The 25,490-nt window shown below is 35.6% G+C and overlaps 2 long non-coding RNA genes across 7 annotated transcripts; one reads left to right on the forward strand and one right to left on the reverse strand.

Annotated features, from left to right (window-relative positions):
• Positions 1 to 10,606: 10,606 nt before the first annotated feature.
• On the reverse strand, positions 10,607 to 15,736 carry LOC139884712 (uncharacterized). 3 transcript variants are annotated; one of them, XR_011771935.1, is made up of 4 exons: positions 15,550 to 15,735; positions 15,299 to 15,465; positions 11,991 to 12,892; positions 10,607 to 11,307 (listed from the first exon to the last, which is right to left on the reverse strand). It is a non-coding gene; the product is annotated as an uncharacterized lncRNA (long non-coding RNA). The 3 variants fall into 3 exon arrangements; XR_011771936.1 differs by lacking the exon at positions 10,607 to 11,307 and having other exon boundaries at positions 11,800 to 12,147; positions 12,691 to 12,892; positions 15,550 to 15,736; XR_011771934.1 differs by lacking the exon at positions 10,607 to 11,307 and having other exon boundaries at positions 11,800 to 12,892; positions 15,550 to 15,730.
• A 2,383-nt stretch (positions 15,737 to 18,119) lies between these two features.
• Positions 18,120 to 25,007, forward strand: LOC139884726 (uncharacterized). 4 transcript variants are annotated; one of them, XR_011771937.1, is made up of 8 exons: positions 18,120 to 18,417; positions 18,524 to 18,558; positions 19,818 to 19,954; positions 20,208 to 20,263; positions 23,178 to 23,239; positions 23,504 to 23,921; positions 24,398 to 24,476; positions 24,605 to 25,007. It is a non-coding gene; the product is annotated as an uncharacterized lncRNA (long non-coding RNA). The 4 variants fall into 4 exon arrangements; XR_011771939.1 differs by having other exon boundaries at positions 19,818 to 19,945; XR_011771938.1 differs by lacking the exon at positions 23,178 to 23,239.
• The last annotated feature ends 483 nt before the right edge of the window (positions 25,008 to 25,490 follow it).

A 25,490-nucleotide genomic window follows, 5' to 3' on the forward strand; every position in this document is an offset into this window, starting at 1 on the left:
CACTCTTACTCTTTTTGAACTTACATTTGGGATGAGAAAACATAAACATTTCTTTTACTAAGTGAACACAAGTACAGGAAAACAAACATTCTACATACGAGTTTAGAACAAAATCCTCAATTCGATTATCATTAGTTACACTTGCCGGGTGTAAGCGAGAACTTATGTTGTATGGATCCATATGGGTTTGACAAACCCTCATTCAAACGGTTCGCTACCGTTTACGAATGAAATATATTTTCGAGAAACAGTGTATGTTCTAGCACTAAGTGATGGGGTTCAATGGAAGGAAATGTTAAGCATTGATAATTGGGTGCTCGTGAAACAAACTTTTGGAATGTATTACTATTATTTCATTGATGCAAATCTTGTGGTTCACTTGTACTTACTTACTTAAACCTATGATTTCACCAACGTTTTCGTTGACAGATTTCTATGTTTTTCTCAGGTCCTTGAACGATACATGATACATGCTTCCGCTCATTATTTTGATACTTGCATTGGATGTCGAGTATATATGCATACATGGAGCGTCTTTTGAATACTTTTAAATTGTGTCGCATAAGTTTCATTTGTACTTAAAACTTTGTATCGTAACTTGTGGTGGAACTATTCTTGTAAACTTGAACAACCTTTACATTTGAAATGAATGCGACATATCTTTTGGTCAAACGTTGTTTTAAAGACTTATGACCACGTAACGGGACCTAAGTAGACGGCGCCGTCAATGACGATTTGGTCGGGTCGCTACAGATGGTATCAGAGCGTTGGTTGTAGGGATTTAGAGTTCATTGGTGTCAACCTCGAGTCATAGGGTACATTGGTGAGTCTAGACTACAACCGGCATATAGACTTGAAGTAGGAATTACTTGACTACTTGTGCATTTATACTCGAACGCTTCTACTCATATCTACTCTTAGTTCATCTTAATCTCACGTTGTTTAATTTGATTGACGCGCCACCTTGACTATATGAAATGATGTCGAATGCACATATGAATCAGGGTAATATAATTTCCGGGATTATATTACGGTGACTCATATGAACGTTCCGACATTATGACATACAGAATTTAAGGCGAGTCGAGGAAAAACTTCTCTTTATCTTTATTCTATATCACGGTTAGTATTATTGAGAATACTAATCAATGATATTCTTGTGTCTTGAAGGAACAATGGCTCCTCGTCGTGTACGCCGCAATGAAACTCCCGAACAAGCTCTCGAACGGATGATAGCTACCGCCGTAGATGCGGCCATGGCCGGTCACTCATCCAACAACAATAATAATAACAACCACAACAACAACAACAACAACAACAACAATGGAGCCGGAAACTCAAACGAGGGATGCTCCTATAAAGCTTTCATGGGGTGCAAACCTCACACTTTTGATGGAACCGGGGGACCGGTCGTGCTCACCCGATGGTTTGAGCAAACGGAAGCCGTCTTTAGCATAAGCGGTTGTCGGGACCAAGACAAGGTCAAATACTCCACTCACACTTTCTCCGGAATTGCTCTAACATGGTGGAACACCTATGTTCAATCGGTGGGTACCGATGAAGCTCATGCCCTCTCTTGGGCCGATCTAAAGGAAAAGATGATTGTTGAATATTTTCCGCGCGAAGAAACCCGAAAGCTTGAGGAAGAACTAAGAGCTTTGAAAGCGGTCGGAAACGATCTTAAAGCTTATAATCAACGCTTCGCCGAACTATCCTTGATGTGTCCTAATCTTGTTAACCCCGAATCTCAAAGGATTGAGCTCTACATGCTCGGTCTTCCAAAAAGCATCAAACAAGGGGTGATGTCATCCAAACCCACTACTCATCAAGCCGCTATGAACATGGCTCGCCAACTAATTGAAACGGTTGACGAAGTCGTAGTTCCGGCACCTAAGGCAGAGGATAAATCGGGCGGCAACAAAAGAAAGTGGGAACCCTCCCAATCAAGCAACAACAACTTTGCTAAGAAGCCTTACACCTCCGACGGCAAGAGGGGTTATGCCGGGAACCTACCTCTTTGCAACAAATGCAACAAACATCACTTTGGTGAATGTGGCAAGTTAATTTGCCACCGGTGCCAAGGAGTTGGTCATAAGGCCAACGATTGTAAAAGTGCCACTCCCGTTGCTCGAAAGTGGCCCAATGCACCAAAGACGGGCACTTGTTACGAATGTGGTCAAACAGGTCATTATAGAAATGCATGCCCAAAGAAGAAAGATAACCCCAACACGCGCGGCCGAGCTTTCAACATCAACACCGAGGAAGCCCGGGATGACACTGAACTAGTCACGGGTACGTTTCTTCTCAACAATTCTTATGTCTCTTGCTTATTCGATTCAGGTGCCGATAAATGCTTTGTATCCAAGACTTTGACTCATTCTTTTAGCACTCCACCTCTTCCATTAGATACCACTTATACCATTGAAGTGGCTAACGGGAAACTATTAAGTGCCGACACATATTACCGGGGGTGTACGATAAACATTTTGGGTAAGGAATTTGGAATTGATTTGATACCCATGGAACTAGGAAGCTTTGATGTAATAATCGGTATGAATTGGTTAGTCAAAACGAAATCTCACATTCTTTGTGATCTTAACGCAATCCGAATTCCTATCGAGAATGGTGAACCTTTGATCGTCTATGGCGATAAGAGTTGCACCGGACTCAACCTCGTTTCGTGTGTTAAAGTTAGAAAACTACTCCGTAAGGGTTGTTTTGCGATCCTTGCTCACGTTAAGAAAGTCGAGTCCGATGAGAAGCACATCGATGATGTGCCAATTGTTAGTGACTATTCCGATGTATTTCCCGACGAATTGCCGGGTCTTCCGCCTCATCGACCGGTTGAATTCCAAATCGATCTTATTCCGGGAGCCGCACCCGTAGCACGTGCACCATATAGACTCGCTCCATCTGAAATGCAAGAATTGCAAAGTCAAATCCAAGAACTACTTGATCGAGGTTTTATCCAACCTAGCCATTCACCTTGGGGCGCTCCGATTTTGTTTGTTAAAAAGAAAGACGGATCCCTACGAATGTGCATTGATTATCGTGAACTAAATAAATTGACGGTTAAGAACCGATATCCTCTTCCTCGCATCGATGACCTCTTTGATCAACTACAAGGGTCTTGTGTATATTCGAAAATCGATCTCCGCTCGGGTTATCATCAATTGAGGGTTAAGGGGGAAGATGTCTCCAAAACCGCTTTCCGAACTCGTTATGGTAGTTATGAATTCCTTGTCATGCCATTTGGTCTCACTAACGCACCGGCGGTGTTCATGGATCTTATGAACCGCGTGTGCAAACCGTATCTTGATAAATTCGTTATTGTGTTCATCGATGACATATTGATCTATTCTAAAAATGAAGAAGAGCACGAACAACATCTCCGACTTGTGCTTGAACTTTTAAGACAAGAACAACTCTATGCCAAATTCTCCAAGTGTGAATTTTGGTTAAAGGAAGTTCAATTTCTTGGTCATGTTGTAAGTGACCAAGGTATTAAAGTCGATCCAACGAAAATCGAAGCCATTAGCAAATGGGAGACTCCTACTACTCCTACTCACATTCGTCAATTTTTGGGTCTCGCCGGGTACTATCGTAGATTCATCGAAAATTTCTCTTTGGTTGCACGTCCTCTAACCGCATTGACTCACAAGGGAAAGAAATTCATTTGGGCGACCGAACATGAATCCGCATTCCAAATCTTGAAAACGAAGCTAACCACCGCTCCTATCTTGTCACTTCCCGAAGGCAATGATGACTTTGTTGTATATTGCGATGCCTCAAAACATGGTTTTGGGTGTGTATTGATGCAAAGAACGAAAGTCATTGCTTATGCTTCTCGACAACTCAAAATTCATGAACGAAACTATACGACACATGATCTCAAACTCGGAGCCGTTGTCTTTGCACTTAAAATGTGGAGACACTATCTTTATGGAACCAAGAGTACTATCTTCACCGATCACAAAAGCCTTCAACACATTTTCGATCAAAAGCAACTAAACATGAGACAACGAAGGTGGATTGAAACCTTAAACGATTACGATTGCGAGCTTCGTTACCATCCCGGGAAGGCAAATGTAGTAGCCGATGCCTTAAGTCGAAAAGAAAGAGCGGTGCCTCTCCGTGTCCGAGCTTTAAACATCACCATTCACACCAACCTTAATAGCCAAATTCGGGTAGCCCAAGATGAGGCTCTCAAGGATGAAAACATCTCTCTCGAACACTTGAACGTCCTCACCTCTCGATTTGAAGTTAAAGAAACCGGACTCCGATATTTCGCCGGAAGAATTTGGGTGCCTAGTTATGGGGATCTACGAAGCCTTATTTTAGATGAAGCCCATAAGTCACGATACTCGATTCACCCCGGTGCCAATAAGATGTACCACGACCTTAAACAACTATATTGGTGGCCGAACATCAAAAGGGACGTAGCTACTTATGTTTCCAAGTGTTTGACATGTTCCAAAGTCAAAGCCGAACACCAAAGACCGTCCGGACTACTTCAACAACCCGAGATCCCGCAATGGAAGTGGGAAAGGATAACGATGGATTTTATCACCAAGCTACCAAAAACGACGGGCGGTTATGATACCATTTGGGTTATTGTTGACCGTCTCACCAAATCCGCACACTTCCTTGCCATGAAAGAAACGGACAAAATGGAGAAACTTGCACAACTTTACATTAAGGAGATCGTAGCCCGACACGGTGTACCATTATCGATTATCTCCGACCGAGATGGCCGTTTCGTTTCTAGATTTTGGCGTACATTGCAAGAAGCGTTGGGAACGCGTTTAGACATGAGCACCGCATATCATCCTCAAACCGATGGACAAAGTGAACGTACAATTCAAACCTTAGAGGACATGTTACGAGTTTGCGTGGTTGATTTCGGAAAAGCTTGGGACAAGCACTTACCTCTCGCCGAGTTCTCTTACAACAATAGTTATCACGCGAGTATTAAAGCCGCACCTTTTGAAGCTCTATATGGCCGCAAATGTCGTTCACCTCTTTGTTGGGCCGAGGTAGGCGACGTGCAAATCACCGGACCCGAACTCATTCACGAAACCACCGAGAAAATCGTTCAAATCCGAGATAGGCTTAGGACGGCCCGAAGTCGTCAAAAGAGCTATACCGACAAACGACGCAACGATCTTGAATTTCAAGTCGGTGACCGAGTAATGTTAAAAGTCGCACCTTGGAAGGGTGTAATCCGTTTTGGGAAACGCGGGAAGCTAAATCCGCGGTATATTGGTCCTTTCGAAATCTTGGAGCGTATTGGAACCGTTGCTTATCGTTTAGATCTTCCGCCTCAATTGAACTCCGTTCATCCTACCTTCCATGTATCTAACTTGAAAAAGTGTCTTGCCGAACCCGATATCGTCATCCCTCTCGAAGAACTTACTATTGATGACAAACTTCATTTTGTGGAGGAACCGGTTGAAATTGTGGACACCTCCGTCAAGACATTGAAACAAAGCCGAATCCCGATTGTCAAGGTTCGTTGGAATGCCAAAAGAGGACCCGAGTTTACTTGGGAAAGACAAGATCAAATGCAAAGGAAGTATCCTCATCTATTCGTGAATTCGGAAACGCAAGATCTCGAGGAAGAAACAACGACTACTACGCCTACTTAAATTTCGGGACGAAATTTCTTTTAAGGAGTAGGTAATGTAACATCCCGCCTTTTTCCATTTACTTTTCCGTTATACTAATATAAAGTCCGTTATATGTTTATAACATCTCCCGTTGATACGCGTTTTAAATTATCTCGTTTAGGTAATTCCCGCACCCGAACGAAAGTTGAGGGACTAAACTTGACAAGGGATCAAACCCTTGACTAGGTCAAAGGGTCAAACCCCTTTCACCCATTCATTATCATCTCCATCTCTCTCTCTTTCTCTCTAGCAAGAACACACACCCATTTACCAAATTCATTCAATCATCATCTAAATTCGATCTAGGAGGCTTACAACAAAATAAACTACATATTTGTGATCCTCTCTTCATCCTCTACATTTTGATACCAATATCATCAAGTTTGGGTAACATTTCTAAAACTCTAGATTTCTTTAAATTCGTGTTCTTGACTTATAAAGTTGTTAATTAGTGTCTATGGCTCATCGTGATGTCGTGTATGTAATTTGTATGCTCGATTCGTTGTTTTTGGTGTAACTAGTTCATTATGAAAATTTGCTTGCTAAATCTTTGATTTTGAATGATCAAATGTTGTTAGATTGTTAAAGTGCATGTTTTAAAAGTGTTACTAGTATCATTAGCTTCGTTTTGATGTATAGGTTAATTAAGGAAACTCCAAGAACATGATTAGTGATTTTGTGAACTTGGATTAGGGTTTGATAAGCTTTAGATGAACTTTTGATGCACCAAATGCTATGAAATATTGTAGATAAGAATTTTGTTGCAATGTGTGTATGATTACCTTCGAAACGGCATATCATACATGTAAATTGGTTGCCCGAATCATAAAATGCGTTTTAGAACTTGAAACTTTGATTATGAATGTTTAATGCGGTTTTTGGTTATTGTTAGTGATGAATTGCTTGATGAAATGTGCTTAGTTGTTTTCCTTGTCAAATTACCTTTCTAATGATATAGGTTATGCGTTTTAAGTGTTTTCGGTGCATGAAATGTGTTATATTGTATTTTGGTTCGTGACTTGGACCATTTTTTCTGCAAACTGCATGATTCCCAGGTATTGCGCGCCGCGCATTTACCCGCGCGCCGCGCAGAATCAGAGATCCCAGATGTTTGCCTTCTTGGTTGAGTTCTGACCAGAAATTGCACTTGGGTGCGCGCCGCGCAACCTAGTGCGCGCCGCGCAAAAGCCCCAGGCCACTCTCTTTTGTTTTTAATTGTCACAAAAATGTTTCCGCTTAACTAAAACTCCGTTTAACATGAAACTTGACTATTAGGCTCTTATATGACTTCTCGTCTTGGGAAAATTGTCGGATACCCGACCCGACCCCGTTGACTTGACTTTGACCAAGTTTGACTTTTAGTCAAACTTAACCAAACGATTATACAATCGTTCTAACATACTTAACTACTTGTATCGTGCATGAAACTTGACAAATTGATTCACATGCTATATTAATCGAGTCGTAACGAGCCATAGGACTAATTGAACATCTTTGACCAATCGTGACTATCGTTATTGATACAACCTATTTGTTTAGGTCAAGACTAGCATTGTTCTTTGCACACATTTACTTGTTGAAGTACTTTACTACTCGTGCATTCAAGGTGAGATCATAGTCCCACTCTTACTCTTTTTGAACTTACATTTGGGATGAGAAAACATAAACATTTCTTTTACTAAGTGAACACAAGTACAGGAAAACAAACATTCTACATACGAGTTTAGAACAAAATCCTCAATTCGATTATCATTAGTTACACTTGCCGGGTGTAAGCGAGAACTTATGTTGTATGGATCCATATGGGTTTGACAAACCCTCATTCAAACGGTTCGCTACCGTTTACGAATGAAATATATTTTCGAGAAACAGTGTATGTTCTAGCACTAAGTGATGGGGTTCAATGGAAGGAAATGTTAAGCATTGATAATTGGGTGCTCGTGAAACAAACTTTTGGAATGTATTACTATTATTTCATTGATGCAAATCTTGTGGTTCACTTGTACTTACTTACTTAAACCTATGATTTCACCAACGTTTTCGTTGACAGATTTCTATGTTTTTCTCAGGTCCTTGAACGATACATGATACATGCTTCCGCTCATTATTTTGATACTTGCATTGGATGTCGAGTATATATGCATACATGGAGCGTCTTTTGAATACTTTTAAATTGTGTCGCATAAGTTTCATTTGTACTTAAAACTTTGTATCGTAACTTGTGGTGGAACTATTCTTGTAAACTTGAACAACCTTTACATTTGAAATGAATGCGACATATCTTTTGGTCAAACGTTGTTTTAAAGACTTATGACCACGTAACGGGACCTAAGTAGACGGCGCCGTCAATGACGATTTGGTCGGGTCGCTACAAATTTCCCCTTTTTTTTTCATATACACTCTTTGATCTTTGATACTTTGATATGTAACTGGAAGTTTAAATTATGTAACTTGTACAGGTTTTAATATGAAATTTGTGATAAATAAAAAAAGAAGCAAGAAGTGAAAACCACCCATTTGTCATCTTATTTCTAAATCCATTAAATGTAAGACAAACAACTGATAGGACGTAGGTTGATTCACATTCGTCAAATATTTCTTAACATGTTCTCTTTTACTAATTTGATTATTTGCATGATTTTTCACAAACTTTCTTTTCTTGATGTGTAACGCCATTCAGTCATGAACTTAACTGGGATCTTGGACAGGTTTATAGGCATCTTTACTATATTATATATGGTCATGTATGTGGTCCATTTTTTCTCATTTCACGATCTTTAAATAGACACCGTGCAGCTGATTTCTTCTGCTAATAAAGAGGCAAACTTTTTTGTTATTTTAAATTCTGTCTGTCTGCATTGCTTGTGTTATATTATATCTCATATCTGATTGTTATATATGCATCATGTATATTTAGTGAAGAGTACTTGTTAGCGAAGTTTAGTAGGGTCAGTCTAATTTCTCATTGTGCCTTCTATTAAAGATTCGCTTGATTAGATTTTGAGTTCATTTGTCGTGCACTCTTGCTGTATTGCAAGTCACTATTGCTCACCTTAAAAAGCTATACATAAATAGTTCCCACGACTGCGCTTTTTTGCTATTAATGTACTCTACGTAATTAGTTTGTTTGCATTACTACTTGAGTACTTGTTTACTGTTCTGATTGAATATTATTCTGTGAACTTAACTGGGATGTTAGACAGGTTTATTGGTATCTTTACATTTTATATTATATGATCATGTATGTATGTGGTCCCTTTTCCCCCATTTCATGATGTTTAAATAGACTGTGTGCAGCAGCCTCTTGTTTCTGCTAATAAAGTGGTAAACTTTTTCTTCATCACCCATTCACTCAATTCGAGTAAAACACCTATCACGACTGTGCTTGTTTTGCTGTGGATATAATGCAAGTATTTCGTTTCCGTTCTTAAGTGTTATACTTGATGATTACTCCCATTTGGAGATCCTTACAGTACTTGATGTGACAGAATCTGGACTTTTATGTGGTAATGATGTGCTATGAACATTTTACAAAATTTGCTGGAGGGAATAAAGTTTTTAAATAGACTACTTGTTTGGAGATCCTTACAGTACTTGATGTGACAGAATGTGGACTTTTATGTGGTAATGATGTGCTATGAACATTTTACAAAATTTGCTGGAGGGAATAAAGTTTTTAAATAGACTACTTGTTTCTGCTATTGAAGCTATAAAGTTTTTTTCATTATCATTTCGCTCGCTCTTGCTTGAGTTACATCTCATCAGTTAAGTTACTTAACACACCTATCACAACTTCACGCCTGTATTTTTTTTTGTCGTGGTTAACTACTCTAAGTACTTCGTTTTTCTTTGTTGCAGGTATCTAAAATTGTGGGATTGAGTGGTGTTGATCTTTTTCCCATCAGATGTTGTGAAGAAAGACACTAGGAAAGTATGTACATGTATACGTACTTTATCAAAGAAAGCTAGATCTAAGCAATTAAATGTGAGTAACATTACATTTTCTTGCCGATGCTATTTCACCTATAAAAGATTATATGCTTATGGACCCTTGATCATAACCAAGTAGATAGTACAAATCAAGCCACTACCAGTAATAATTTTGATATCAAGTATTAAACAACTATAAAAATATTTAGCTGCTTTTAAAATAATAATAATAATAATAATAATAATTACCTAAAGAACATTTTGGTGTACAAATCTCGCCAAGAGGATTCATGCATGTCGGTCAAAAAAATTAAAAATCTTCATATCTTCTCGGGCCTTGTCTCTTTTAAACCGGATTAAGACTAAACTAAGAATAAGAAAAAACGACTAATGCAGAGCGAAAACTAGAACATAATTTTTAGCATCCTCTTTTCCGTATAACCTGAAAGTTGATGTCACGCCAGGTATCCTTGCACATGTGAAAGTTGAACCACATTTGTGATTTGAAGGATATTCTCGAACATCTAAAAACAACAAAATCAATGTGAATGGACAATTGTGAGAAACTTATGGTATTATGATTGATTAGTATGTAATAATATAATAATATATGTACCTGCATGTGAAGAAAGTCACATTGATTGATGATTTAGTTCTCATATTGCTCGCTTTTGTGGATTATCCATCACTCAAGAAACAGACTCCAATAAATAGACAACTGAATGAAACTACAATGTGTTTTAAAAGGATTGTACTCTTCATGATATATTAGCTAAATTCTTGTTCACCCCTTCATTGAGTTGACAAAATCAACCAGAAAAATATATGATCATCAAAGAGGATAATATAAACTACTTTGCTCTTGTTTAAATAGAATTCACATTGCATGTTAGTTCAGAATTTTGTGTTATATACGTAAGGAGGATACGAGAATAACACCATTCAATAAGCATGTAGAGAAAAGTAAAGTGTATGGTCATCAAGATGGCAATTTCAACCCATTAATACCAGATTGTATGCACATAGTTCGTGTGACCATATTTGATTAATACATAAATTAATTTACTTGTGTAAAATAAATATAAAAAAGTATCATCAGGTCAGCCCAACCCAATCAACCTTTTATGACCCAAACCTACCGGCTCATAGTGATACCTGTAATCAAGGTTGCAAATTCGCTATTCGGGGATTAATCGGTCGGGACTTTAGAAAGATTAATCGGTAATTCGGAGATTAATCGGGGATTAATTGAATTGTACTGTATACATTGAAATATTAAATTTTAAAAATTATATGTGTAATTGTAGAAAAAATCATTTATATAAATATAAACTTTAACATAATTGTCTAAAATTGTACATTTTCCTCCAAAACTATAAAGTTTTAGTTTAAATTCATGTTAAAATGGTAACAATTTTTTACTTTGACCGACTCTTGTTACCAAATTCGATTTTAACCCATCAATTGACGTTGACCGTTTAGTTAAACGGATTTTTGGAAATCGGAACGGATTGCTCTTAAACATGATTAATCGGAGATTAATCGGCGAGTAATCGGGTTTTTTACAACAGTGCCTGTAATCACAAACCATGCAATGAGAATAATACATAAAAATAGGCAATAACAGAAAACATGACAACATGTAATCACTAACTGATCTAATAACAGAGAACATGACAAGTACTATGCCAGAAAGCCCAAGTAATACCTGGAACAGAATAAGAGAAATAAGTTAACAAGACAGGTAGTTTTTTTAATCAATAAAGTTTTTTAACTGACAAAAAGAGATCTATTTTTATTACCTTTTAAAGAGTCATGACACCAACATCATGGATCATTTGTTTTAAACCAACCCGATGGCTACCAAAATCAGCTAAGATTGGCTAGAGCTATTGATGGTCCAACTTTTGCAACTCAGATATAAAAACGGTAATATACTAATATCTCATCACATTGTTTAACTTATTTCTTAGGGCTGGCTTCATCCTAATGGTGATTTTACTTTGTTATTTTTCATAAACTAGTTTATAACCCGCGAATTCGCGGGACTATAAAAATAAAATTTATGTTATACAACATAGTTATAAAAACGATTGTATTATAAAGTGCATTCAATGAACAACTTTCATGAGTGCATTGCTTACAATTGTCTAATTTATTTAATACTCAAAAAAATGGTTTTTTTTTTTTTTTTTTTTTTTTTTTTTTTTTTTTTTGCAAAATCTGGAAATTTCCCAAGGGAAGCCTCCCCTTAAGACCCACTTGTACATCTACTTTCGGACTTACCCAAACCACGTATATCATCATGAGTTAGATGATGGTGGTTAAGCTACAAATAACAATAAGTGAACAGCTACGTATGTGGTGATGAGTAGGAAAGAGCATTCTCACCTAAGCTAGTCCATCAGAGTTGATTGGTAGAACTTGAGAAAAAGGTTCCGCACCAAGATCGGGAGTCGGGATAACATTACCAACCTGTTGAAGAGAAAATGAGCTTCTCGCTCTTATTCACAACTTGCATCTCAACACCAAATGTATCTAGCAATATCTGAAAGTAAAAAATTATGTTAAGATTTTAAGAACTTTGTACTAATATTGATTCATTAAATGTTTCGTAGATTACCTTATAGCAACATTGGTAGAACAAAAACATGATATTTTATTTAGTGTAAATGTCAAAGAACTACATTAGTAAGATATGCATCAATATCAATATTAGTCTAAATATATAAATAAATACCAAAAGGGATTAGTGAAATAAAAGTGAAGGCATTATCTCATATCCGTATATAGGTTGTCTTACTCAAATCAGGGAGCTTGGGACCCGGGAGAGCGTGCCGTATCGGCGATTTGACTCGGCACAACCTAACGATACATCCCGGAGTTGCCGTAGTTCTGTTACCGCCTTGTCGTCTTGGGTTGGGAAGGATACGACAGGCTCAATTCGATTCGAGCTACTATCATTTCTTCATTATACATTGAGATCTTGTTTTTGATTTGAATGATGGTTGCTAACATATAATGTATATTGGAGTGTGCTAGAAGTGATTAACCAAGTAATTATTTATCACAAATAAAAACATTTTGTTACCTGAAAGCTTATTCAGAGGCTCTAAGGTACTGGTTCCACTGCTTATATTGCATCCGAAAGTGGATTCATCCGATCTCGATACCGATTTCACAGACACAACTTTAAATGATTACATTTTGAAAATGAAAACCTTAACCCTCAAAATAGTGAACACCTTTCGCAACAACTTTTGAATGAATGTGGGCTCCATTTGAAAATTCAGCTGCATATATTTCAATGGCATACATCAAAAGAATAACCTAATAAGTATCCACCTTTGCACATTACTTTGCAAAACACTTTTCTAAGATCAAAATACAACTTCTATAATTACGCAATTCACAATTGGATCCAAATAAGCAATATGTGACATCAAGAAATTGTGATAGCAATGTACCTATGGTGTGGTGTCGAAGAATAACTTGGGTTAGAGACTATTGTGTAACTAAACTTTGGATAAAATATAAACCATTTATAATTCAGGCTGAAAAACTACATAAACAGCCTAAATAAACCTGCTCTTACATGATGATGAGTTGAACTAACCCTGAAATTTCAAATTTAGGAAGGGAAAATGATATAAACTGAAAACTCACAAATTCGGTTTGCAACTACGAAGACATATTGGAAATGCTACACAAATGAGTAACTTCAAGAGATCGCCTGACTCCTCATAAAGTTTTAAACGGAAACAAAAACTACTGCATAAACCTATTCATAAGGTTCTTTCGAATGCAGAATTTCCTTATACATGTCCTTGCACAGACCATTTTTTTCACCTGATACATTAGACAAAAAAACTTTGATCTGTAAACACTTTGAGTTGCTATTGTTGCCATGGTGTAATTATTATATTAATATTATTAATAAATAACCAAAAAACCACTTATGAATAGTACTCCTCGGTCTTATATAGTCATTGACACTCTACAATATGACCCAAAAACGGCATCTGAACCTTTCACTTTTGGTATATACAAGCACTTGCTGCTATCGGCTCCTATAGAAACACAATCGAGGAGCATCAGTCCAGTAGCAAAACAAAAACAGGAATCATACAAAACCTACATATTCACTCACTAACAATTGACGATTATTTGGAACATTTCATTTTCTTTTGGCATGTATCACACCTAAATCCAACTTGCTTATCACAACATTAAGAAATTAAATCACTATGACACTATCTCCCAACTGTTGTTCTCATGGAAATTTATCATATTGTCATTATTCAATAGAACATAATAACCTTAAAAACATTTATCCAACACCATCTTAATCTCCTACCTTTCATGAACCAAAAGTTCCATGAATCTTGTTTTCTTTACAATTTCAAGATAATCCACAATTATTCATTTCAAATTAACCAAATTTTTAAACCTATAGCCAAAGCCAAAACAGTCACTTCACAGTATCTTGTTGCTAACCTTTTTATCATATCAATTTAGCATACAAACACTAAGAAAACCACAATTCAAACACATTCAACGCATAATAATGCAGTATATTCTAAAGACATGTAAATTTATTTATTCATAAACCGTAACACTCTCAAATTGAAAAGAAAACAATATCAAATTGATAATAATGTAGTAGATTCTGAACACATATACAAATTGATAAGAAAACCATATCAACAATCTAAACACATAGTCTTAATAAAGTTGCAGTTTAAAAAAAAAATCTAAGCACATAAAACATTGGAAAAGAAATATCGCGAATACCCCAAAAGGAAATCAAAATTATACCTAGTATACATCGGAAGGATTGATTTTCGCAATTCCTACCAGTGTTGTAAAAGTCGGCCGACTTGGCCGACGCGTCGGCCGATGCGTCGTTTTTTTGGGTTCTCCGTCCCGTTTTTCTGAAAACGACTCAAAAGGCGGTCAAAGCTAAAAGTTCGGTCAAAGTCTGTCAAAGACGGTCAAAGTTGGTCAAAAACGGTCAAAATCAGTCAAATATTCGTCAAGATGTGATATGTTTCGAAAATTATGGTTTGTTTTCATTTTTTGGGCCGTCCTTTTCTCTGTGTCCTTACTGATTATGTACTCAGTAACATTAATTGAGTTTGAAGTTTGATTGTATTTAAATTCAAGTTCTTATTTAAGAAATTTATGGTACAGAATCAACTATTTTATACATATATAAATATATCTTCAAGAAATTATTAATAAAGTCAACGTTGATCAACGACCGATGCGTCACCGACGCGTCCCCGACGCGGCCGACGCGTCCTTTTTAGGTCTTGACCGATGCGTCCCCGACTCGCGACTTTTACAACCTTGATTCCTACATTAGGATCAAATTAGATTTTTTTTTTTTAATCTTCAATTGAAATCAAATTATACGGTATGGGTACACTCGCGTGAAATTTTTTGATTTTAATTGAACACACCATTTTCAAACTCCAAACTAAACGCACCTGAACTTGCATCAACTGTATAAAATTAAAACTTTTAATCCCTTATCTATAGTGCCTATTTTTACCTCCAATCCTTTTAATACTTCCTCTATTATCAAATTTCCAAAAATTCACAAATTGTTTTGAACAATAGTTGAAAAAAAAAAAAAAAAAAAACACAGCAATAGTTGAAAAAAACACAACAATAGTTGAAAATGTTATACTTACATTGATTTCCATTATTTAAGGCAATGAAATGGTCATAAACAATCATGTATTGAACAATGTATTCGTCATTAGCTAAAATCGAACGATTGATGGCTCGCTTTTGGGCATAAAATTAGTGTCGCGAACTTCAATAGATTTTGGACATACATGAAGTTCACGAACTTCATCTGATTCAGGGCATGTGTTATAAGATAATTAGAATTAATTTAAAAAATCAAATATATCCCTAATTCAAAAGAAAATTGACTTACCTTGATTTTGGGCATGAACTAAACATCACAGCCCTTATTCCTCATGAATTGTAAAAGTAAAAATCAAATTCTTCTCAGAATCATGTATGCATCGTGTAATTAAAGATTCAAGAACATCAAGTGTTTGAGAAATTTAATCTCAGCGTTTAGGTGCGATTGTTTTCAAAAGAAAAATTTGGGATCGTGTAGTTTAGTATTAGGAGTGTTTTAGGGTTAGAGATGTAATTTGCTGTTTAGAGTGACGTATATGAGGTGGACGGAACGTATTATTTTTTTTAAACGGTTGAGATTAAAGCAGTTTGACATGTAGGATTTTTGAAATTAGGGTGATGTAATTTAAGTTTTGTTATTGTTATAAGAGATAAAAGATATGTATTAATAATGATAGGAATTTCGACCCATTTACTTATGGATGGGCCAAGTCATGTTGTATTTCTAACGGGTAAAATAATAAAAAAGGGAATCGGTTAAATGTTAAGGTATAATATAGAATTAGGTATACTAAACATTTCAAGATCAAACCCATCCATATTGCCGCCTCTAGTACATAGTATACAGGGATTGTACTCTTCATGATATCTTAGCAGAGACGACATTGAAATATAATATGTAAAATTGGGAGATAAAGTTGATGTCTTGTTGATTTTATATTTTTCGATGAAAATCTCTTGTTAAGGTGTCTTCACATTATTAATTTGATAATGTCAATTAAATCGCCACAACTTCTCGAAATTGAATTTTATGCATTTGAAGCCTCGTATTGCTCATAAACTAACTTCACGTTCAAAACACATCACGTTTAATCTTTATATGTTCACTTAGGTAAATTTCCTTGCTTCCAATCTACCGTCACTCGACGATATGGCCTCTAAAACTCTAGCGAGTTACAACCTCCCGTATGACCTTCAAAATCTTCGCAAATATGAACGACCTTACACCACCCCTTCCTATTTTTTTCTATTTATGGTTGGGAACCTAGATTCGATTTTCTTTGAATCATATTCTTATATTGGTATCAGTTTTATTTATTTTAGGCTTTTTCTAGACAAAATTGTTCATTTCGTATTGTGGTTTTCACTTTTTGCCCGTTTCATCCATTTGTTTTATTTTCTGCATTTTTCATTCTTAAAAGCATTTTAAAGTCTCAATTTCATCCATCACCCTAACGAAAGTTAATTGAGTTTGTTAAAACTATTTACAGGGACTATTCATATAATCTTCAACTAATTAAACTACAAAAATCATCATATTTTATACATGTATATAAACTTTTTTTATGTATTTTATATTATTAGTTTAACTTTGCATATGTCATTTTTATTACTTAGAAATATAACTGTACCGTTTTATTAGTTACAATATATTTCAATATTACTATTACTATTACTATTGTATCTTTCAGTTTTGGAGGGTTAAGATGAAATTTGAACAAGAATGAGGGACTTAAAATGTATACTTCATATAACAGTAGTATTAGTCCGGAGTAATAAGGTACTCCAAAAAGGATTAGTGGACCTTCCTGCCACTCCATATTATTTTCTTCATTAACTTTCTGCAATAGTTCAGATAGAATTTTTTTAACGCAAAAACTCCATTAAAATGAATAAATCAATCTTTTACTTTTCCGTTTATCTAAAGTTTTAAATCTCACTTTTGCACTAACAAAGCTTAATAACAAGAGAGACGGGGGCTAAATAGCAAATCCACTCTTTATTCACTAAACCCGACATAAAAATACATTCAAAGAATTTGAGTCATAGGGGGCATCTACCCCGTATGCTACAAGTAATTTGTTGTTCATTGTGCTACAAGTATTTATATATTCTAACAAATTAATGACTTTATATTGTGATTGGTTAAATTAGGATTCAAAGAAAGGGAAGGGTCAAGTTCTTCATCATCGTCAAATGACCTTTTTTATAATTTCTTTAATGATATAAGTGAATTATTTGAAGGTTTTGAACCCCCAGAGTCCCAGACATAATGAGAGGAAGAAAGAATTGATTTTTGTAATTTATTCAGTTAAAGATTTCGTGGATAGTCCTTGTGAATAGTTTTAACGGATTCAGTTAACCTTCGTTAGCGTGAGGGATGAAATTGGAACTTTAAAATGATTTTAAGGATGAAAAATGCGAAAATAAAATACATGGATGAAACAGTCAAAAAGTGAAAAACACACAGGGACGAGATGGACAATTTTGTCTTTTATTTATGTGAATTAAAATGAAGTGATACCGCGTTTTTAGAGTTATGACTTGATGACTTGATTGGCCTTAAAGTAACGCCATCTATAACTATAAAATACGCGGCGTTCATTCCCTCACTCTCCGTATCTTCAATCTATATCTATATCTATATTTTATATTTATTTATATTTATTTATATTATATATAATAACAAAGTCAACTTTTACTATCAACATTTGAAAAACTGAGTTGCAAAAAAGAACCATTGATTTCCTTGATCAATCTCTCTCTTCTATTCCCATTTATTTATTTACCAGAATACCCCACTCCTAAATCAATAAATTACGGGGTCAGTTGTTCTTTTCCATTCGCCGTGAACAACCAAATTCAGAAAAACGACATGTTCATCAAGAAAACTAACAATTAGGGCTCGGCATTCGCAAAACTATTATTATCGATTTACTTAGATTCGTTTGTTCTTATTCGTTTCTTCACCATCTTCTTCAATATCCGGCTTCCTCTATCTTCTGGTTTGTCGATTGGAGTTGATTAAACCTTCATGCTTATCGATTGTCACGGAAATTAGGCGTATAAAAATTAGGGTTACGAAAATTACGCTTACGAACGACTGGATGAATACGGGTTTGTAGTCGAACATGATTCAAAACCCTAATTTCAGATTGTAAGCCCTAATTCTTATAATTAACGATTTGATCCATTAAAATTTTATATGATTATTCGTGTTTAATTATCTTTTGCTAATTGACAACTCTACGGATGTTGTCCAGGGATTTGAGAAGCACTGAGATCTTTTACCTATCAGGTAAGTTGAAGTTTATTGGTATTTTACAGCACTCATACAGATTTACCTGCACATAAATCACAAATCATATTCATAATATAATTCAAATACAAACCTGAAGTCAGCAAGCAGAAACAGGTCCCAAAAATCTTCGAAATATTCCTCAGCTTTGACCTCTTTTGACTTTTGTTCTTTAGCTCTTCAAAGCAATCAATCTTCAACCCCAAGGGGTTGGCTTGGTGGTAGGATGCTTGGAAAGTTCTAAAGGGACCCAAGTTCAATCCTCACTTGCTACACTTTGGGGGGCTTGCCTTTCAAAAAAAAAAAAAAAAAAAAAAAAGCAATCAATCTTCAAACCATTCATCATAACAGCCTTCAAAACTCTAAATCTTTTATCTTCATAATCTTTGAACTTCAAATCAACTATATCTTGACCAGCTTTGACTTTGATTAGTTGATCAGCATTGACTCTAAAAGTCCAAAATTGCATTCCTTCATTGCTTTCATACTTCAAAACATTAACACCATCTTCTCTTGAAATAAAGTACCTGTAGCACAAAAAACCACTACCAAAACAAACATGACACTTTCGAACCTCTTTTTTCATTTTTTGCACACTTACATTAACCCTACCTAGTATAGGATTAGCCAACACACACAACCACCTAACAAACCACCAAGCAATATTTGTTCCAATACTATAATCACACCAGATCAGCAAAGACCAACCAGCATAGCAGAAATCATACTCAGTCAAAGCTTGACCAAAAAAAGTCAAACTATAACAAAAAACCATGCACCTTCTTCTCCTTGTACAAACCATGAACTTATGTCAAATCATTAGTAACCGTCTTCCCTTTGCACCCATCACCATTTAAATTCCATAGTTCAAAAGCCAATTTTGCTTGCCTTGACTTTTTAATAGTCAAACCATTCAATTTCAGGGTTATGTTCTTTTTGATAATATTAACCAAATTTACCAATGGTCTGGACTTGCCCTGAAATAACCTCAAATTCCTCTCTTGCCAAATATAATATACACACGCTTGCCTTTTTTTTTATGTCGCTCCCATTTTCAGAAATGAAAGATTTTTTGTATGACGAGCTTTTACCAGTCTGAACCTTTTGAGGCTTCACGTGTTTATAAATGTAGATTTCTAGGTATCCACAAAGGTTTGTTAAATTTATGGTATTCACAAAGGTTTTCTTAAATTCATAATATTTGGTGATCTAATCTAACTGATTCTATTATAATATTACTTTTACCCTTCTATCTGCAGCTATGGACTGGTGTGATTCTCATTTGTTGAGGTAATCACCCTTTAAATGCAAGTTTCAACCCCCAACAGTGTATCCAAGTGCGAACAGACCTTGCCAGCTGATGCATTTTTTCATGCGAGACATTCAGGTCGTCATAGTAAGTTTATTTGTTTTTATATCTTGAGGTGGTTGTGGAATTTTCAATAAAGTAGCATCGAGTTAGTGAGTTTCTAGTTATGATTTTTGGTCTAGTCATAAGTTATAAGTGTAAGTTACAGTTTGTGGTTCGTGCATACCTTATGGATAATGATGAGCCTCTGTGGTTGAGCTATTGGCTTGTCAATTTTTAATGGTGATTCTTGTAATTGTTTATTTGTCTGACTATAAAACCCTCATTGCTTTGTGTACAGAATGCTCTTGTCCTATCTTGGAAGGAATTTACAAAGTTGTCCCTGGTGGATGCTTGGTATGTTTCTGAGCTATAAGCTTAATTTTACCAGAGATGAAACGATAGGTGTTTGATAGAGGTGGCATTATGGGTGGGTCGGTTAATGTGTTAAAAAATAGGGTGACATATACACCGGGGCATACATTCTTGTTTGCGCTTAATTTTACTTGAGACTAGTTTTACAAAAAGTTAAAGAAGTCGGCTTAAAAAGGCAGTAAGGGTCTAACGTCACCCAAATGTGTTTAAAGAGTAAAACTACTTAGTTTATTTTAAACGTAAATGATTCGAACAACGTACAAATTCAATAAGAGACTACTTAGCAAAGAGAAAAGGCGCGTGCAATGGAAGAAAGAACTCAATAAGAGACGCAACTTTAGCCGTACCCAATGGAGAATAAGAAGCATATGATGAAATTTATGTACCTTATAATACCATGCTGAGCATGTCACTAAGTGTAGCCGAACCTCATGGAAAATTAAAAGGATAACATGAAGATCAGGTACCTTATAAGGTGATCAAGAAAACTTAAATTAAGTCATCTTAATAAATCTCAACTAATAATTGATCTACTAAGAGTGCTCCCAACCATGACAAACTCCGTGAAATCAACTTAAAGCCTTTTCTTTGACTAAAATAACAGACAAATAATATATATAACCCAAATATGATAACCTGAATGTCTCGCACGAACAACTGCTTCAGATGGTTACTTCAACTGGCAACTGATCACACACTGTTGGGGGTGGTAACGTATATAACTCACACGTGTTGTCCAAAAATGGGCAATATAATGTGGCAAAAAGGGCATTGAAAGATTAGTAAGTCGAATATTGACTCAAATGCTTTGGGGGTGAATTTATCATTTCATTTTACTCCTTATTGGTAGACGCAGGGAGTTCAACAACGTACATCCCCTGTACTAATTGTGTTGAGCACTGCGGGAAACATGAAAATCCTAGGTTTGACCCAAGCGATTCATGGAAATATAATCGACGTCATGCCTAGATTATCGTAAATCCTGAATTTGTGAAGAAAAGAACAATTGATGGCATACTACTACATATGCAGATCACAGTAGTTATACCGCTACAATTGGTCGGGAACGATTTTCTTTTGGATCGTTTGAAGCAAGCTTGATGTTCAGGTGTGTTACCAAAGAAACTGGTAACATACTTGAACGATATGTTGATGACATGTTTGGTTTGGGAGGTCATGATCTTTTAGCATATTTAGACAACTGGTAGCTAATAGAATCATTACTGATAAATTCAGTTTATGTCATGGGCCATTAATGGATTTTAATCATGTTGGTGGAGGACCTATGGTCCTCGGTGATATTGAAAACTTCAATGATACTGGAACTATCTATACCAATATAACTAAGCCAACGAAAGAAACGTAATTTTCTGTTTTCTTTCTCTCTTTATTTTGCATGTACATTATAGTGTCATAACCTAAATTTTTTATTTTTTTTATAGTCCACATTACAACATAAAATTAGTAGAGATACGTGTCGGTGACAAGACTATTCCAGTCAATTTCAGGACAGTAGTGGATAGTGGAACTACTCTTTTATTTCTACATTATGGATGATATAGAGACTTATGTAGCAGCCAAAGAGTAGTTTCACTGTTCACAATTGTCTTAGAATTGAGGAGAATAGTCTTGTCACTGAAACGTATCTCTACTAATTTTATGTTGTGATGTGGACTATAAAAAAGAAATAATAAATTTAGGTTAGGACACCACAATGTAAATGTAAAATAAAGAGATAAAGAAAACAGAAAATTACGCTTCTTTCGTTGGCTTAGTTATATTGGTATAGACAATTCCAGTATCATTGAAGTTTTCAATATCACCGAGGACCATAAGTCCTCCACCAACATCATCAAAATCCATTAATGGCCCATGACATAAACTGAATTTTTCAGTAATGATTCTATTAGCTACCAGTTGTCTAAATATGCTAAAAGATCCATGAGCTCTCAACCAAAACATGACATCAACATATTGTGCAAGTATGTTACCAGTTTCTTTGGTAACACACCCGAACATCAAGCTTGCTTCAAATGATCCAAAAGAAAATCGGTCCCGACCAATTGTAGCGGTATAACTACTGTGATCTGCATATGTAGTAGTATGCCAGCAATTGTTCTTTTCATCACAAATGCAGGATTTACGATAATCTAGGCATGATGTCGATTCATATGTCCATGAAACACTTGGGTCAAACATAGGATTTTCATGTTTCCCGCAGTGCTCAAAACAATTAGTACATGTAATGTACGTTGTTGGACTCCCTGTGTCTACCAATAAGGAGTAAAATGAAATGACAAATTCTCCCCCAAAGCATTTGAGTCAATATTCGACTTACTAATCTTTCAATGTTTTAACCTGATATTCTAGCTGCCCTTTTTGCCACATTATATTGCCCATTTTTGGACAACACGTGTGAGTTATGTACGTTGCCACCCCTAACAGTGTGTGACCAGGTGCCATCTGAAGCAGTTGTTCATGCGAGACATTCAGGTTATCATATTTGGGCTTTATATATTATTTATCTGTTATTTTAGGCAAAGAAAAGGCTCTAAGTTGATTTCACGGAGCTTGTCATGGTTGGGAGCACTCTTAGTAGATCAATTAATGGTTGAGATTTATTAAGATGACTTGATTTTAGTTTTCTTGATCACCTTATAAGGTACCTGATCTTCATGTTATCCTTCTAATTTTCCACGAGGTTCGGCTACACTTAGTGGCATGCTCAGCATGGTATTATAAGGTACATAAATTTTATCATATGCTTCTTATTCTCCATTGGGTACGGCTAAAGTTGCGTCTCTTATTGAGTTCTTTCTTCCGTTGCGTCTCTTATTGAGTTCTTTCTTCCATTGCACGCGCCTTTTCTCTCTGCTTTCTTACTTTTATGTTGAAGATGGGGCACACACATGTGAGAATCATCGCTTGGATAGCAAAGTCAAAGGTGTTGCTGTAACTGTAAGCTGTTTATAGAGTAACTTTTAGTTTTTCTCTATGTCTTATCAATTTACTAATGGCTAGAATTATCATCTGATCAGAAACTTGTAGCTTTAACATTTTAAATTTACAAGACCTTTATCAGCACTGTAACTCCTATAATTCAATTCATCTGATGCGGACGATCTTGGACGAATTATGAAAATTACTAAAAATATAATGGCAATCAAACTATTATTAGTTTTCTAGAATAGTTATTTTTCTTCTTGTCCATTTGTTTGACAGCTTAAACTAGACCCAAGCCATGGTGCTGATAAAAGGTGGTGGGTAAGTATGATTTGAAAATAGACGCGTTATTTTTTCGGTCCTTTTAACTCAACTTAACATCCTACTTCCTCCTTAATTGACTCGGCTAATTACAAAGAATATAAAGACACAAAAGTGTTTCTGGTTAATTGACTCAGCACATAAATGTGTTTTAACTTTTAAGCCAGCTTTTTAGGAACAATTCTGGTGGCAAAACAAAAAGCTGATTAATCTTTGTTTAATACTAGAACCACTAGGTTTGCACATACTAATCTCTATATTAGAGTTTTTTAAGCTTGTAAACAGAGGTGGAAATATTTGGCCATGTTATGTCGATTTTATATTCAAATGCATCGAGCAGCTGCAACAATAATAAACTTGGCTTCACATAATTCAGGTAGTCATTCTCTTTCTTATTATTTATCAAACATTTGTATTCTGTGTGTCCCAATCAGATTTCTTTTAGCATGTCATCTGAGTAATTAGGCTCCATTAATTAGCCAGTATCTGACTAATTCTGATCCAAACGAACATGAACATACACAAGTTTAACAATTCGCTGACAGTTGTAAATAGTTGTTGACATTTTAAGTTACGGGTTTATAATATTAAAGTTAAGCGACTAATATGAACACGTGCATTTAAATGACTACATCCTCTGAAGTTAGTATATGTTACGTATACTAATTGGAATTGGAATTCAAAGAACATATGTTTGCTGCTGTCAATACACATTTTGGAACAATATGCTACAGTATGATTTAATCTATTCATTTCCATGCCTCTAATTTAGAATCATCTTTGGAGTCTATACTTCACCTAATTTGTGACCAAAACATGTAACATAACTTGATGTATCCCATACTTGAGCAGCCACATCAAGCCCATCTTGAGCAGCTACATCAAGCCCATCAAAATACAGATGTAAATGCACATGGAGACAAGTACGCAGGTACTTGTATATTTTTATCTAACTTCAGACCAGAAGTTGATGTTCATATCTTTCTGTACTTATTAGTAAAATGAGATCACAAACTTTTGTTAATGTTTTTTTATTATGCACATGTCTATTTACTGCAGTTCCCGCTTTAGACCCATTAGCTCAGAATTGGGGTGACTCAGCGATCTATAAAGAATACTTTGTTTTTTTTTTACAATGTATATATGCTCAGCTTCATAAACATGTTATAATAATACAAAACATTACCATGCACAGATTATCATAATAAAACATTACCGTGCACAGATTATATACATGTTATAAGGATCTACCATAATAACTTACTCATCTACGAATGTTTTGATTTTTAATATAATGAACCCTTTTTCATGTGTCTTTGTTAGCTGAATGTTTCAATCTGGTCATGCAAATGATGTGTGGTTATGCATCAGCCAGCCAGCCAGCCACCTAATGTATTCTCTTTTTAGATTATTTATGTTTCTGTATTTCCATTAAGTTGTTTTGGTTTATTTATTAGACCTATCAATCTTCAAATTATGTAGACACTAAGGTATTGGTGTTTGTATAATGATGAAACATTTTTCTGCATTGGAAAGACAACTTAGTCTCAAAGAGCCTTTTGTACGATACTGAAGTAACCCATCAACGATGAGAAACTGTGGGTTGATCAAGTCTAACTTCAGATAATGTGTACATACCGTGTCTACAAGTCTCACTTCGTAGGAACCTGATTGGGTGAAAGTATAGATGCACAAACCAGATAAAAAACCGGATTCGGACAAAAAAAAACCGGATTTTTTTGTCCGGATTTTTCAGATCCGGTTCCGGTTCTTGGCGTCGGATTTTTTTCGGATTTTTTTCCGGAACCGGTTCTTTTTCGGATCTCGATCGGATTTTTTTCGGATTTTTTTGGACTAGGATTCGATTTTGCCAATAATATTTTTACCGGTTCGATTTTTTTTAACGTTTAACAACAATAATATAATCGGTATAAAGAAAAGTTAT

This window comes from Rutidosis leptorrhynchoides, chromosome 1 (genome assembly GCF_046630445.1).
Source record: "Rutidosis leptorrhynchoides isolate AG116_Rl617_1_P2 chromosome 1, CSIRO_AGI_Rlap_v1, whole genome shotgun sequence".
Taxonomy (NCBI): Eukaryota; Viridiplantae; Streptophyta; class Magnoliopsida; order Asterales; family Asteraceae; genus Rutidosis; species Rutidosis leptorrhynchoides.